The following is a 13,514-nucleotide window of genomic DNA, read 5'->3' on the forward strand; positions in this document are numbered from 1 at the left end:
AAAGCTAACTAACTTGTCAGTCAAATGACACTGGGAGGCACCGCCACTCGTAACACGCCCAGCCCTACCCCACGCGGGGCTGCTTCTGGTTTCCAGACAGCCGGAGCTCATCCTTTCTTGAGAGGGTACTTTCCCTTTTCCTTAAAACTCTTGCTACTCAAAATGTGGAAACAACATAACTGTCCATAAATAGATGAAAGAATAAAGCAAGTGTAGCATATACATACAACAGACTGCCATTCAGCCTTTAAAAAGAAGGAAATTCTGCCATACACGACAACATGGATAAACCTGAAGGCAATTATGCTAAGTGAAATAAGCCAGCCACAGAAAGACAAATACATGATGCCACCTATATGAACTACGGAAAATAGCCAAATCCATAGAAATAAACAGAATTGTGGCTTTCAGAAGTTGAGGAAAGGGGTAAATGGAGTGTTGATAATCAACAGTTGAAAATTTTCAGTTATGCAAGATGGATAATCTGTAGAGATCTGCTGAACAATATTGTGCCTATGGATCATGATATTGTATTTTAAACTTAAAATTTTATTAAGTGTTCTTAAGTTCTTATGTTAAATGTTAAGTGTTCTAACCATAATAAGTAATTAAAAAAAAAACAAAACCCATCTTGCTAGCACCTTGATCTTGAACTACTGGCCTCCAAAATTCTGAGAAAATGAATTTGGTGTTTAAGTCAAACAAGTAAATAAACAAACAAACCTTTTATTACTTAAAACTCCTCTATGTCCCTGAACTGAATCCTTTCCCTTGAGAAAACAATAATCAAGAAAACCACCATTCCTCTGGTGACATATATATTATTACCATTAAAGTACTTTTTTAAAAAATAGATGAAAAAATGGAAAGGTATAACCACAGGGGCAGTCCAGTGTATTACAAATAAAATAATAAAAATTAAGATGGAAAAAAGTAACCATGAGAACTAGAGAAATTGTGATAATTGTGACAGATACAAATTTGCTAATAAAATATATAAAGATCGAATACAGATCCACAGAGAAAACAAACTCCTAAATAGGCAGAGAAAACACTGACCAGCCAGAGGGAATTATTATTAAGCATTTTAAGGGAAAATGTTTAGTTTCACTAATAACTAAGGAAATGTAAATTAGTCCACTTCCATACCATTTTGCCAATGTTAAATCCACAAACTCTTAAAACCCTGTTTTAGAAACACACACTTTGGAGTATTCTTGAGTTGCTATAGGTTAATACAGTCTTTCTGGAGGACAGTCTGACAGTTTATAAAACAAAACATTAAAATAGCCATACCCTTTGACCAAATTATTCTACTTGTGAAAATTTCCCCTATGGAAATACGTCAAGAGTCAAAAAAAAAAACACACACCCAAACAAAATGTTTGCCTAGGGCAAGAATCTGAGAGAAGACAGAGAAGCAGACCCCCTAGTGGGAAGAATCTGAATTACCTGGAACCTTTTTTGCAGCCAACACCTGTCTTCTCTTTTCCTGAGTTCCTGATAACTTCCTTCCACACTTTTGCCTATATTATTCTGGTTAGGAATCCCACTCTACCTTTCCACCTTTAACTATTTTTATTTTTTAATTTTATAAATGAAGGGTTAAATTATTAACACTTAGTTAAACAGTGTTATTTTTTAAAGTTCTCAAATCAAAGATAAATGATCACAATGTGAACACACCCATATGACCACCAGGTCAAGAAATAAAACATGATCAGCTCCAGCCCAGTCCTGACCTCTGCCTCCATCCTCCACACCATCATCCTGACATCCAACACTGTAAAATGACTTGCCTTTTTGACTTATACAATCATTATGACATAGTAGGCATTGTTTTATGTCCAATTGCTTTCAATATTACATTTGTAAAATTCACCTATGCTGTTGCTATGTGGCTGCACTTTGTTTGCTTTTGTTTGTTTTGCTGTTAGATATTTCACTGCATTAATATACTGCTTATATATATTTCTTATATATATTATAAAATTATAATATTTCTTTTTATCTAGCCTATTGTTTGTTTATGGACATTTGAATTGTTTCCACTTCTTGGCTATTACCAGTTATGCCATTCAGTTCAGTTCAGTCGCTCAGTCATGTCCGACTCTTTGCAACTCCATGGACGGCAGCACACCAGGCTTCCCTGTCCATCACCAACTCCCAGAGCTTGCTCAAACTCATGTCCATCAAGTCGCTGATGCCATCCAACCATCTCATCCTCTGTCATCCCCTTCTCCCACCTTCAATCTTTCCCAGCATCAGGGACTTTTCAAATGAGTCAGTTCTTCGCAGCAGGTGGTCAAAGTATTGGAGTTTCAGCTTTAGCATCAGTCCTTCCAATGAATATTCAGGACTGATTTCCTTTAGGATGGAGTGGTTGGATCTCCTTGCAGTCCAAGTGACTCTCAAGAGTCTTCTCCAACACCACTGTTCAAAAGCATCAGTTCTTCGGTGCTCAGCTTTGTTTATAGTCCAACTCTCACGTCTATACATGACTACTGGAAAAACCATAGCTTTGACTAGACCAGACCTTTGTTGGCAAAGTAATGTCTCTGCTTTTTAATATGCTGTCTTATGCAGTCATAGCTTTTCTTCCAAGGAGCAAGCGTCTTTTAATTTCATGGCTGCAGTCACCATCTGCAGTGATTTTGGAGATCCCCCTAAAATAAAGTCTCTGTTTCCATTGTTTCCCCATCTATTTCCCATGAAGTGATGGGACCAGATGCCATGATCTTCATTTTTGCATGTTGAGCTTTAAGCCAACTTTTTCACTCTCCTCTTTCACTTTCATCAAAAGGCTCTTTAGCTCTTCTTCGCTTTCTGCCATAAGGGTGGTGTCATCTGTGTATCTGAGGTTATTGATATTTCTCCCTGCAATCTTGATTCCAGCTTTGCTTCATTCATGCTGTTAACAATGTGTATGCATCTTAGAGTACATGGGCATATATTTTTGTTGTATATACCAAGGAGTCAGGTTGCTATGTTACAGATTAAGCCATTTGTTCAACTTTTTTTTAGATAACACAGAACAACTCCCTGCAGCAGTGTATTTGAATACCCATAACCCCACATTTTTGCCAACTTGGCACTGACAGTCTTTTATTGTTAATTTTAACCATTCTGGAGGGTAAATGGTGACACTTAACTGTGGTTTCAATTTGCAGTTCCCTATGGTTTTTCCGGTAGTCATGTGTGGATGTGAGAGTTGGACTGTGAAGAAGGCTGAGCACCGAAGAATTGATACTTTTGAACTGTGGTGTTGGAGAAGACTCGTCAGAGTCCCTTGGACTGCAAGGAGATCCAACCAGTCCATTCTGAAGGAGATCAGCCCTGGGTGTTCTTTGGAAGGAATGATGCTAAAGCTGAAACTCCAGTACTTTGGCCACCTCATGCGAAGAGTTGACTCATTGGAAAAGTCTCTGATGCTGGGAGGGATTGGGGGCAGGAGGAGAAGGGGACGACAGAGGATGAGATGCCTGGATGGCATCACCGACTCGATGGACGTGAGTTTGAGTGAACTCCGGGCGCTGGTGATGGACAGGGAGGCCTGGCGTGCTGCGATTCATGGGGTCGCAAAGAGTTGGACACGACTGAGCGACTGAACTGAACTGAACTGAACTGATACAACTTAAAGTCAAAGTCCTCCCCCTGGTGGATAAAATCTGAATTACTTGGAAGGTTGCTTTTTGTTGTTTTTGTTGGTTTTTTGGTCTGAGGCCCTCCGTGTCACGTGTCTTCCTCCCCCAGGAGTCTCCAAGAATGAAAAGTCGACCATCTATCGTAAGTTCATCATGCATTGGATATCTTCTTTTATGAAGTACCCCTTTATGTCTCATGCATTTTTCTGAGCTCATTTTTCTATTGAGGTTTTTTTATATTAACTTGTTATCTGAATATGTTGATGCACACCCACTTTCCATTTTAAGCTTTTTAAATCAACTCATATTCAACACAACATTGTAAATCAACTGTACTTCACTTAAAAATCAACTCGTTTTCACCTACGCAAGAGGCTCAATGCAAGTTCAACTTTGTCATACTTAGGTTTATGTTACCAGTAGATGGCGCCATAATCTTGCTCCTGCGCCTTCCTCTGGCTGTGCCTGAATTTCAGCTAAATTTCCGCAAATATTGCAAGTAAGCAATGTTAAACAATGAGAAATCAAAACTTTAAGCCATCATACAGCTAGATGGAATACAGCTAGAACTGCTTTTTTTTTTTTTTTTGGAGGGAGGGCGGAAAACAACACATTACTGTTTTTTGTCCCAAATAAAGGAATAAAAAGGTCTTTACCCCAAGGCACGAAACACAGGTGAGGCTGTCCTGAGGCGGGCAAATCCATGGAAACACCCTCTGGGAGTAACCTGGAATCCAAAGAAAATGCGTAATTACCTCACCTAGCATTCAGACACTGTTTCACTGTTTACAAAAGGCAGGTACACCCTGGCACAAGGTCTGAAAGCAGAGAGAAACAGGAGTTTGGTCTCTGTTCCTGCCTCCCTCTGCCCTCCCTTCTGCCTCCACTCAGGGTGCAGCCTTCCCTGAGCTGCGCCCCCACTTAGAGTTAGACAGACCTTTCCATCCTCCTGCCTCCTCCCCAGCCCCACTCCCCACTGAACAAAGGAAGGAATGAATGTATAAGTGACAAAGTCCTGGCCTTCCTGTGCTTAAATATCAGAGCACACAAACCCCACACTCATAGGAAGACCCCATGAGAGAATGTGGAAATGCTCCAAATAGAGGTGCAGTTCTAAAAGTGAGCTTGAGGGGGCGGTGCGATGGGTTGGCTTGTGATGGGATGTGATTATAAGCAAGAAGACACCTTTAGTTATTAATACTTACGCAAAGCCATAAACCAGGGCCCGAGGCACATATAGAATGTGGTGACAAGGTGACCCCTTTTATCTAGCCTTCACAATGGTCAGGCAAGAACACAGGAACATCAAGTCAGAGATTCAGCTATTTCCTGGAGTAGCCAAGACAAGCTTTCTACTATGTTAGGTCACCACCTCTGAGTCCCCAAGATCTAGTGCAAAGACTGGCACATTTAGAACAGGTCAAATTGGCTCATTGGTGCTTTCCATTCTCGATGTTCAGAAATGCCCACAGGTTGAGCTGCATGCCTGAAGTCATCTCCATCCCACGTCCGTTCAGACCTAGCACGACCTGCTTTGCAGCCCACTGGTATAAAGAGAAGCTTAGAAAGAGAGGCTTTGTCCTCTTCTGGTTTTTCATTGTGGGTAATTGGGCAAGCCTGCTTTCTGAGCAGTTATTTCACACTGTTTAGGGTAGAGGAAATTGCACCACTCAGACTTCCTCATTCTGGAGGCTACTCGGGTAGGTGTCCGGAGGCTGGGGCGTGGGTGGGCGCAGAGCCCACAGGCCCAGGCCAGAAAAGTCCATGTCTACAGGTGGGAGGGGTGCCCAGGGCCCAGCTTTGCTCCTCCTGGGTTGTGGAGGCTTGCTACCTGTCACCTGCCACCCACACAGCCTGGGCAGGGAGAGGCTGCAGGTGAGAATGCACTATAGTTTGGGGCTTGGAGTCTCCACTTCTCCTCTTGGCCCATATGGCACCCAGTGGTTGGCTGAAGCCAGTCTGTACTGCTTGCAAGATCTAATTGTTAAGTTTTAAGGAATTCTGCAAAGCTGTTGTTTTGGTTTTTGCAAAGTAGTTGTTAAACAGCCATCATATTAACAATTATAAAATCTTATAAGAGAATATTATATTTTTAAAAAGCAACAAATACTCAAAACTTCCCAATTATTTGACTAAATTTTGTAATTATATTTGCTTTTGCGGCTGTCTACACCTGTTGTGTCTGCTTGCTAGAAATATTATGTGACAGTGCATTGCTTCCCATCTGTCCCCAGTTCTGCATTCAGTAATATCTTGTTGGTAGCTTGAAATTGATGGTGGTGGGAATATTTACACCATGGGAATCAAGAAATGCAACCAATCAGGGCTTTCTGCCCCAAGTGCCACTTATTCGTCGACAGGTGCACCATTGCACCTGGCCCACATTTGGGGGACCTGGATGTGCAGTGGCTGGGAGGGCGGCCAGCCCTGTGTTTCCCCCCACTGCTGCCAGTGCTGGGCCTTTGCTCAGGCAGATGAGGAGGGAAGAAAGGGGAGGATGTAGAGAAAAGCTGGGAAACACCCTTGGTTCCCCCCAGGACATTGCAGCAGGGAGCCTGGCTCACTAGGGAGTGGGCAGAACTATTTGGAAAAGCCAGGAACATGAAAAAGGTGACAAGCAGAAATGAAATCAGTTGAGTGACTGAGTGGAGGAAAGTATAATGTCCAGAAGACAGGTCTTGCGAAGACAGAAGGCAATCACAGAAAGTGGCACTGTGACCACAAAAGGGAGGTGAGCCAAGAACACACAGAAGTTGAGGAGTTGGGCTTCACCAGAGGCTCTGCAGGGCCAGTTCCTGACAGGGCTGTTATGATGGGCTCATAATGAAGAGCCCGAAAGAGAGAGGAAGTCACCACGCACAGTCCTGAGGCAGGAGCTCCTGGTGCTTCTCCATCCCTCCCTGACTCCCTGACTCACTCCTCCGCTCCTACTCGAAAGTTCTCCTCTCCAGGGAATTCCAGACACTTCCCCACATTCTGTCATACACTCACCCTGAAAGCTTCCAGAATCTTCTATTGCTGGAGACACCCCAGTCTTGAGCTGGATGTCCCATAGACACCCAAATGCCTCACCTAGACCTCCAAACCTGCTGCTTCGCACCTCAGCCTCCCATCTCAGAGAGATACCAAACCTGGAAGGCCTCATCAGTCCAGCAACGGTCACAGCTCTGAGGAGCCCGCTCTATCTCCCCACCCCTCTCCTCCTCCTCCATCCCACTTCCCAGAGCTCTGACACTGCTTCTCAAACATAAATGGCCTTTTCCTTCATGTTCCCCATGTTTTGAAAGTTGCCTATGACATTGCATGCATTAAACATCACCACCTTACCCTTAAAGTTGCATTTGCAACTTCCAATCAGAATTTCACCCATTAAACCCACAGAGCCGTTACCACATGTGTGCTGGGCACAGGGATGCGAGGCGAACAGGCCTGGCCCTGGCCCTCCAGGGCTCATGGCCTACCGAGGGAGATCACACAAACAGATACTAAATCAAACAGTGCTCCTAGGTAAGGACAATGTGTCTGCCACCTGGCTGGACTCTGTCTCCAGCCATTCTCCAGACTAAAGCCAAAAAGGGACTCCTGGAACACAAAGCTGACCGAGTCATTCCCTTATTTAAAACTTTCATTGTTGTTGAGTATTTAAACCTTTAGTGGCTCCCTACTGTCCTAAGGATAACATTCACACTCTAGTTAGCTTGGCTTCTCAGCCCTTTCTGACCAAACCCACATTAACAGGAGAATTCTCATTTACTTGGTCAATTAACACCAATCCTAACTGAATACTTACTGTGTGCCAGTCATTGTACTGAACACCAGGATCCTGAGGAACCATAAAATGTATACCATTTCCTCTCCTGGAGCTTGTAACCTACCAGGGCAGATACTGACAGATACTTGTACAAATGATTATCAGTGTGATGAGTTCAGAAAAAGGAACATTTCCTCCTCACTTCCCTGCTTGGCCACGATTCCTGATGGTGCCCATCTGCTGGTCCTGCCTAGGTCGGCCCCTTCCCTGAGATGCCCTCTCTCCTTCATTGGCCAGATCTCTGTTAAGCCCCAGGTCTCAGGTCAAGGTTTCCTCCCGAGAGTCTTCCCTGAACCCCCCTTGTGGTCCTGTGGTGGCCTACAGCGCTGTGGGGACGCTGAGTACAGGGCTGTCTCCCTCAGGCCCAACACACAGCTCCTGAGAATGACGGCTAGGTCTTCTATATCCACATCTGGGAAGATGTGCATTTTTAATTTAAAAATTATTTACATCGACTTCACATATTTATGAAAGCTGGAGCTGAGTGCTAATAAAGGAAACAGAAATTATTTTTAAAACAAGGATGCTTTTGAAGACCAGAGCTTTCAGGTAACTGAGTGAGTGCGGAGGGCCTAGAGGAGCTATCCCACGTTGAAGGTCAGGAAGGGCGGCGGTGAGGAGATACCCCTCGTCCAAGGTAAGGATCAGTGGATGTGTTTTGCTGGAGCAGCCGTGAAGAGATACCCCACGCCCAAGGTAAGAGAAACCCAAGTAAGACGGTAGGTGTTGCAAGAGGGCATCAGAGGGCAGACACACTGAAACCATACTCACAGAAAACTAGTCAATCTAATCACACTAGGACCACAGCCTTGTCTAACTCAATGAAACTAAGCCATGCCCGTGGGGCAACCCAAGATGGGCGGGTCATGGTGGAGAGATCTGACAGAATGTGATCCACTGGAGAAGGGAATGGCAAACCACTTCAGTATTCTTGCCTTGAGAACCCCATGAACAGTACGAAAAGGCAAAATGATAGGATACTGAAAGAAGAACTCCCCAGGTTCCATAGGTGCCCAATATGCTACTGGAGATCAGTGGAGAAATACTCCAGAAAGAATGAAGGGATGGAGCCAAAGCAAAAAGAATACCCAGCTGTGGATGCGACTGGTAATAGAAGCAAGGTCCGATGCTATAAAGAGCAATACTGCATAGGAACCTGGACTGTCAGGTCCATGAATCACAGTAAATTGGAAGTGGTCAAACAAGAGATGGCAAGAGTGAATGTTGACATTCTAGGAATCAGCAAACTAAAATGGACTGGAATGGGTGAACTTAACTCAGATGACCATTATATCTACTACTGCGGGCAGGAATCCCTCAGAAGAAATGGAGTAGCCATTATGGTCAACAAAAGAGTCCGAAATGCAGTACTTGGATGCAATTTCAAAAATGACAGAATGCTCTCTGTTTGTTTCCAAGGCAAACCATTCAATATCACAGTAATCACAGTCTATGCCCCAACCAGTAACGCTAAAGAAGCTGAAGTTGAACGGTTCTTTGAAGACCTACAAGACCTTTTAGAACTAACACACAAAAAAGATGTCCTTGTCATTATAGGGGACTGGAATGTAAAAGTAGGAAGTCAAGAAACAGCTGGAGTAACAGGCAAATTTGGCCTTGGAATATGGAATGAAGCAGAGCAAAGACTAACAGTTTTGCCAAGAAAATGCACTGGTCATAACAAACACCCTCTTCCAACAACACAAGAGAAGACTCTATACATGGACATCACCAGATGGTCAACACCAAAATCAGATTGATCATATTCTTTGCAGCCAAAGATGGAGAAGCTCTATACAGTCAGCAAAAACAAGACCAGGAGCTGACTGTGGCTCAGACCATGAACTCCTTATTGCCAAATTCAGACTTAAATTGAAGAAGGTAGGGAAAACCACTAGACCATTCAGGTACGACCTAAATCAAATCCCTTATGATTATACAGTGAAAGTGATAAATACATTTAAGGGCCTAGACCTGATAGATAGAGTGCCTGATGAACTATGGAATGAGGTTCATGACATTGTACAGGAGACAGAGATCAAGACCATCCTCATGGAAAAGAAATGCAAAAAAGCAAAATGGCTGTCTGGGGAGGCCTTACAAATAGCTGTGAAAAGAGAAGTGAAAAGCAAAGGAGAAAAGGAAAGATATAAGCATCTGAATGCAGAGTTCCAAAGAATAGCAAGAAAAGATAAGAAAGCCTTCCTCAGGGATCAATGCAAAGAAATAGAGAAAAACAACAGAATGGGAAAGACTAGAGATCTCTTCAAGAAAATTAGAGATACCAAGGGAACATTTCATGCAAAGATGGGCTCGATAAAGGACAGAAATGGTATGGACCTAACAGAAGCAGAAGATATCAAGAAGAGATGGCAAGAATACACAGAAGAACTGTACAAAAGAGATCTTCACAACCCAGATAATCACGATGGTGTGATCACTGACCTAGAGCCAGACATCCTGGAATGTGAAGTCAAGTGGGCCTTAGAAAGCATCACTACGAACAAAGCTAGTGGAGGTGATGGCATTCCAGTTGAGCTATTTCAAATCCTGAAAGATGATGCTGTGAAAGTGCTACACTCAATATGCCAGCAAATTTGGAAAACTCAGCAGTGGCCACAGGACTGGAAAAGGCCAGTTTTCATTCCAATCCCAAAGAAAGGCAATGCCAAAGAATGCTCAAACTACCACACAATTGCACTCATCTCACACGCTAGTAAAGTAATGCTCAAAATTCTCCAAGCCAGGCTTCAGCAATATGTGAACCGTGAACTTCCAGATGTTCAAGCTGGTTTTAGAAAAGGCAGAGGAACCAGAGATCAAATTGCCAACATCCGCTGGATCATGGAAAAAGCAAGAGAGTTCCAGAAAAACATTTATTTCTGCTTTATTGACTATGCCAAAGCTTTTGACTGTGTGGATCACAATAAACTGTGGAAAATTCTGAGAGATGGGAATACCAGACCACCTGACCTGCCTCTTGAGAAACCTGTATGCAAGTCAGGAAGCCACAGTTACAACTGGACATGGAACAACAGACTAGTTCCAAATAGGAAAAGGAGTACATCAAGGCTGTATATTGTCACCCTGCTTTTTAACTTATATGCAGAGTACATCATGAGAAACACTGGGCTGGAAGAAACACAAGCTTGAATCGAGATTGCCGGGAGAAATATCAATAACCTCAGATATGCAGATGACACCACCCTTATGGCAGAAAGTGAAGAGGAACTCAAAAGCCTCTTGATGAAAGTGAAAGTGGAGAGTGAAAAAGTGGGCTTAAAGCTCAACATTCAGAAAACGAAGATCATGGCATCCGGTCCCATCACTTCATGGCAAATAGATGGGTAAACAGTGGAAACAGTGTCAGACGTTATTTTTCTGGGCTCCAAAATCACTGCAGATGGTGACTGCAGCCATGAAATTAAAAGACGCTTACTCCTTGGAAGGAAAGTTATGACCAACCTAGACAGCATATTGAAAAGCAGAGACATGACTTTGCCAACAAAGGTTCGTCTAGTCAAGGCTATGGTTTTTCCTGTGGTCATGTATGGATGTGAGAGTTGGACTGTGAAGAAGGCTGAGCACTGAAGAATTGATGCTTTTGAACTGTGGTGTTGGAGAAGACTCTTGAGAGTCCCTTGGACTGCAAGGAAATCCAACCAGTCCATTCTGAAGATCAGCCCTGGGTGTTCTTTGGAAGGAATGATGGTAAAGCTGAAACTCCAGTACTTTGGCCACCTCATGCGAAGAGTTGACTCATTGGAAAAGACTCTGATGCTGGGAGGGATTGGGGGCAAGAGGAGAAGGGGACGACAGAGGATGAGATGGCTGGATGGCATCACTGACTCGATGGACGTGAGTCTGGGTGAACTCCGGGAGTTGGTGATGGACAGGGAGGCCTGGCGTGCTGCGATTCATGGGGTCGCAAAGAGTCGGACACGACTGAGCGACTGAACTGAACTGAAAGAGGGGGTGGGCGGCGGAAGAGGTGGGGCTGCCTGGTGGGAGTGTCTGGGGGATGACGAGCGCCGGCGGTCTGGCTGGCTCTCGGGGTGTCTCCATCCTTTCTGCTGGCTCTCCGCCCAGAGGCCCCTGCTGACTTCCTGCCGTCACCCACCACCCTGCCTGCGGGGGCCCGGTGTCTGCCCCTGGACTTAGCTCCTGTGGGCTCCTCATTGCCCCCAGGAGGTGGGGCGGGGAGAAGGACCCCGGGAAAGGAGGGTGAACCCCTAGGGACGGGAGCAGCTGGCCCCTCCTGCGTCCCAGCGCTGTTCCTGGCGCAGCCCGGCCGAGCCGGCTGGTCTCTCATCTGCCGGGTCTGAAGGTGGACCTCCGCTCGCACCTCCGAGGTCCCGCGTCAGCCTGGGCCCGGCTGCGGGCAGGTCCCGGAGCAGCCGAGGTCCGGCAGGGAGGCGAGCCTTGGAAAGCCGCCCGTCCCCCTAGAAGAGGCTTTGTCCTGCCGTAAAGTCCCCCACCTCCGGCAGCCTGTGCGGAGTCCCACGCTCCTCCCTTGGAATCGGGGTTGGGAGATGGCGTGGCCCGCCTCCTTCACTTCAAAGCCGAGGAAGCTGCTGTCCTGAGAGGGAATTCAGCGCCCACGGTACCACAGCCGGCGAAGTAATCGTGCTTTACAACAAAAAAGGCAGTCTCCTGGGCCTCCCTCCGCCCGGGGCCCTTGGCTAACCCCTACCCCCAGCCCACCTGTTTAGGGTAGGCTGCCCCAGCTCTTCCAGTTGGTTTGAACCCCAAAGTCAAGCCTCCAGTAAATGAAACTCAACGGAAAATATGGCCACCCCCGCCTGCACCTTCCTCCACACCCATCTCATTCATCTGCCCCTCTGACAGCAGGAAGCGGGGACAAAGCTTGACCCAACCTGACAGGCTCTCCCGGGCGGGGACCAGGAGGAAAGGCTTCTCAGTGACTCCGGGCAGGGCTCACCCGGGCGAGGAGTGGCTGCCTTAATGCCTTAAGGAAGGAAACCAAACACAGGCGTGCCCTGTTTGCCTTCCCGGCCCACAGACATGACGGGGCTCTCTGTCCTTACAGGATAAAGCCCCAGCCTCTTAGCCCAGCCCCCAAGCCTTTCCCAGTTGGGCTTCAACCTGACTGCCCAGCCTCATCTCCCACCATGTGGACCCCATGCTCCTTCCTGCCTTGTCACACCATCCTCGAACATGGCGCGACACCCTCCAGGCCTCTCTGGCTTTGTCGGTGCCGTTCCCTCTGCCTCCAACACCCTTCTCTGCTTCTCCACCTGACAAGCTCCTTCCCATTGTTATGACCCACCTCAGCCAATGCAGGAGACTGGGGGTTCCATCCCTGGGTCAGGAGGATCCCCTGGAAGGGGAAATAGCAACCCACTCTCCTATTCTTGCTCGGAAATTGCCAGGGACAGAAGAGCCTGACGGACTACAGCCCATGGGGTCGTAAAGAGTCGACAGGACTGAGCATGCACGTGCACGGGCACGTGCGCTCTCACGTGCGCACCGCGGAGCAACTCGGCCCCTGGGCTACCACTGAGCCTGCGCTCTAGAGCCCAAGAGCCGCAACTATTGAGCCCATGAGTTAGGACCCCTGAAGCCCAAGCACCTGGGGCTGGTGGCAGTGAGAAGCCCTCACACCACAACTGTGAGCTCCTGCTCACAGCAACTAGAGCAAAACCCACACAGCAACCAAGACCCTGCACAGCCAAAACTAATAATAAATAAAAAAAACTTGAAGAAAAAAAAAAAAACCCTCAAAAGTCATCTCCCATTCTCTGTGTGAATACTTCCTTCCTCCTCTTCTCCTCCTCTACCTCCCCCTCCTCCTCACCCTCCTCTTGTTCCTCCTCCTGCACCTCGTCCTCGTCCTCTTGCCTGGGGTGCTTCTGTACTAACTTTATAGATGATAAAATGTGAGGTCATGAAGCTGTGTCCCTGCCAGACTCAACTCCTCAGTGACAGCAATTGTGTCTTTATCTTCAAATAGAGCCCAGCACATAGCGGAACTCAAAAAGGCAATAATTTGCTAAACAGAATCAGTATATGGACTCTGGATTTACTCCAGAACTAAA

At 46.0% G+C, this 13,514-nt stretch overlaps 1 long non-coding RNA gene across 2 annotated transcripts in view; it reads right to left on the reverse strand.

Annotated features, from left to right (window-relative positions):
• Positions 1–13,105, reverse strand: part of LOC129621521 (uncharacterized) — a 39,502-nt gene extending 26,397 nt beyond the window's left edge. For both annotated transcript variants that reach the window (XR_008699414.1, XR_008699415.1), the window contains exons 1-2: positions 12,746–13,105; positions 4,301–4,371 (exon numbers count right to left, since the gene is read on the reverse strand). This is a non-coding gene — a long non-coding RNA (uncharacterized LOC129621521). The remainder of the gene's footprint in view (positions 1–4,300; positions 4,372–12,745) is intronic.
• Positions 13,106–13,514: the final 409 nt, after the last annotated feature.

The sequence above is a fragment of the Bubalus kerabau genome, chromosome 10 (genome assembly GCF_029407905.1).
Source record: "Bubalus kerabau isolate K-KA32 ecotype Philippines breed swamp buffalo chromosome 10, PCC_UOA_SB_1v2, whole genome shotgun sequence".
In the NCBI taxonomy this organism is placed as follows: domain Eukaryota; kingdom Metazoa; phylum Chordata; class Mammalia; order Artiodactyla; family Bovidae; genus Bubalus; species Bubalus kerabau.